Source organism: Carcharhinus amblyrhynchos, chromosome 1, assembly GCF_965287045.1.
Source record: "Carcharhinus amblyrhynchos chromosome 1, sCarAmb.v2.hapA, whole genome shotgun sequence".
Lineage (NCBI taxonomy): Eukaryota > Metazoa > Chordata > Chondrichthyes > Carcharhiniformes > Carcharhinidae > Carcharhinus > Carcharhinus amblyrhynchos.
Window position 1 is genome coordinate 93,761,613 of NC_137324.1, and position 3,863 is coordinate 93,765,475.

Sequence of the window (3,863 nt, forward strand, 5' to 3'; positions counted from 1 at the left end):
GTAATCAGATTGCTGTTTTACTTCCAAGCTTGTACTGGATGCAATGCAGAGAGCAGCTCTTCGATAAAAGTTGTTGTGTGTATGTTGAATCTTCAGGTGCAAACCATGTTTCTCCTTTTTGTTAAAACTCACAACCCCTAACATAGTTAGGACATTACATGATTTCCTCCCTTATAGTTCAATGAGGAAAGAACATAAGAACATAAGAAATAGGAGCAGGAGTAGGCCATCTAGCCCTTCGAGCCTGCCCCGCCATTCAATAAGATCATGGCTGATCTGTCGTGGCTCAGTTTCACATTCCCGCCCTCTCCCCATAACCCTTAATCCCCTCTCTTATCAAAAACCCATCAACCCGCGTCTTAAAAATATTTAGCGAGGCAGCCTCCACCACTTCAACGGGCAGAGAATTCCAGAGATTCACCACCCTTTGAGTGAAGAAGTTCCTCCTCAACTCCGTTCTAAACCGCCCCCCTTTTATCTTGAGGCTGTGCCCCCTAGTCCTACTGTCTTTTTTGAGCGGGAAGAGTCTCTCCACCTCTATCCTATCCATCCCATTCATCATCTTATACGTCTCAATAAGATCTCCCCTCATTCTTCTAAACTCTAACGAGTACAAGCCTAGTTTATTCAGCCTCTCCTCATAGCTCAACCCCCTCAACTCTGGTATCAGCCTAGTAAACCTCCTCTGCACTCCCTCCAAGGCCAAAATATCTTTGCTCAGGTGCGGCGCCCAAAACTGCACACAGTACTCCAGCTGCGGCCTCACCAATGCCCTATACAGCTGCAGCAAGACCTCCCTACTTTTATATTCAATCCCCCTTGCTATGAAGGCCAGCATCCCATTCGCCTTCCTGACCACCTGCTGCACCTGCAAGCTGGGTTTTTGCGACTCATGCACAAGGACCCCGAGGTCCCTCTGCACCGTCGCCTACGAAAGCCACTGAACTTGCTCACAGCACAAAGCCAGCTGATGTATAAGACCTTTAAAAATGTCAGAAGATTCTCATGCGCTACTAACTTTACCTTGACAATTGGATATAATTTTTTTACAGTTTTTCACGAATGAGTATTCATGGAATGCAAATTTGTCAAAAGTATGAAGCCGCCACAGGACGGCTTGACATGTCACAAACACGCTGCTGAAGTTATTTCTGTATCACAACCAGTTATCAGGAAATTGAGATTTTTGCAAAAGTCACCTTTCACACCATGTTTACTGCTCTTGCATGCTCCTTTAAATTTTCTCCTATGTCTCATGAAATATTCCAAGACAATATCTTTGGAACTCAGAGGAAATTCAAAATTTTAATATCAAATTGACTTAAAAGAAGAACAGGTGAACAAATCTAAAAGGAAAATATCCTTTCCACCGGATTGAAGACAGTACAGTGACATATATGAGGAAAGAGGGGGAATATCTTTCACTTCTTAATCCATCATTTGTGCTGACTTGGAACGACTATGGTGAAATAAAATAGAATCTGTGAGAAGTTGTTCACTCTGCTATCGCAGAATAAAAATTCATTGATGTTGAAGTATAACAATGCTTTCTAAATCCACAAGGATTGACTTTTTTTTGTTATTATAAAACATTAATGCCCAGCATAGAAAATGCCTGGAGAAGAAATAGTTCACATTGGTTTTCCTTACATGACTTAAAGTGTGGCATATCTCAAAAAGCATTATTTGTAGTCTAGTTGTGGTTCAGCCATGTAAAGTAAGCCTTCAGAGTTGGGCCTGGTATTGTCACCTTATCTGTAAAGAAGTATAAGCTCACAGTATTCCCAATGTATAAAATGATTGGCTAAAAACTCAAGCTTGCTTCTTAACCAGTGCTGCTGTTGTCAGTTATTTATTTCATTTTACTGATAATAACAGGATCTCAAACTTACAAAATACATTGTTGTGTTTCTGTTAACTCAAACAGAAAACACTTTGATATTATGGGAAAAGAGGAATATCAGCCATGATCGAATGGCAGAGCATACTCAATGGGCGGAATGGTCTAATTCTGCTCCTATATCTTATGAACTTATTACCTGCGCATCATTTTTGCAACTATAGATTCTGTTCTGTGCAGTAAAAATGCTAGTTTTTTTGATACTTGCAATGGCTAATTAATAAATTGCAGTCTTAGCTAATACTAAATATCAGTTAAAATAATAATTCTACTCACTAATTATAACGCATACATTGTTCAAGATTTATGATTTTTTTTAGGTTAGATTCAATCTGCAGGCTGCTATCTTTCTACTGTGAAACATATTCTCTAAAACCATTCTATAAATATTTAATCAGCTATTAAAAATAAGAATTAATTATTCATTCTCCATTGAATCCCGGTAAATGAAACTAGTAAAAAATTAGAGCTTTATACTGAATGGTGAAGAGCTCAGCATTTATCTACGGTGATTAAATAGACAGCATAAGCCAACGTGCTCAACAACTGCCTTTCAAATTTCAGGGTTGATGTCCAAGTGCAGTTTCAGATGTTTTCTTGCTGAAACAGAATGTTTTCCAACAATGCAGAAAGGCCTAAATCTCCTGATCACCACTGCTTTGTCCAACATTGACCAGACAGAAAACTAGCCATCGAGCTGGATACATTTAAAAATGCCAGATTTCCTACTTCAATGCAGAAGAACCCCCCTCAGCACAGGAATCCTTGCATAGAACAGCAAAGAGAATCAGTGAAGATGCCACTGCCCTTTTATATGACAAGAGCTGCCATAAAGTAAGTTTAAATGTCCACTGTGATTGATAATGAATGGAAGGAGTGGTTGTGTGAGGTGGGTGAGGTAGCTGGGTGAGGTAGCTGGGTGAGGTAGGTGGGTAGAGTGACAAGTGGTATGGTGGTAGGGCGGCAGCTGCAGAAGATTAAAACTAGTATTAGCGGGGTTTGCGAGGTGACTGGGTATCATCGGAACTTCAGCCAATACAAAGATTCACGAAAGCGATCGCAGGGAGGAATCACCAAAGAGTTCTAGGCTTCATCAGATATAGAGCAGCCAGGCCTCTCCGTATATAGTTCAAACTAGATCAATTATACATTTTTCTTATCAAATTCTCCTGCCTTTCATTAGCTTCAAATCAATCATCTTCAATATACATAAATCATTAATAAGACCTGTTATAAACCTTAGCCAAATGCACCGTGCCCTCTGGCATAATGGTATTTCATTAGTTTGTAGAATCCAGACATAACCTCCTCTTTTGGCTAACTTAGCAACCAGAAGTATGGCCACCAAGTTAACATTCCCACAGGTTCCTCTCCAGTTCATGGCCAAACCAGATGAACACAGGATCCTGTGTCCAGGCAAGCATCCATCTTATCTGGATAGTGAATAATTCTATTCATAAGCAGCCCTGAGAACCTTACTGCTTACAATTCCTGTTAATAAGAACCTGCACATTGTTAGTTTTCATTGTTTGCTAAGAATGAGGTTCTGTTTGAAAGTCCCTGCACTATTAGGTCTCATGGGAACTTGTTCTTCGCCAAAATGCACAATCACTTTCTAAAAAGAGCTAATACATTTAAAATATCAAAATATGCTTTTAAATCAAAATCACTTGTTTTAAATCTCTTACTGCATTCACTATTCTCTCGGTAGCTTATAAGTCTATTTTAGAATCATTGAACTCAACACTGGTAGTTCTGTCAGTGTCTTAAATCCAATAAGATGTCTCACAATACCAGGTTAAAGTCCAACAGATTTATTTGGTAGCACAGGCCACATGCTTTTGGAGCACTGCCCCTTCATCAGATGAGTGGGAGTTCTGTTCACAAACAGAGCAGGTATAGACAGAAACTCGATTTACAAAATAATGGTTGGAATGCGAGTCTTTACAGGTAATCAAGTCTT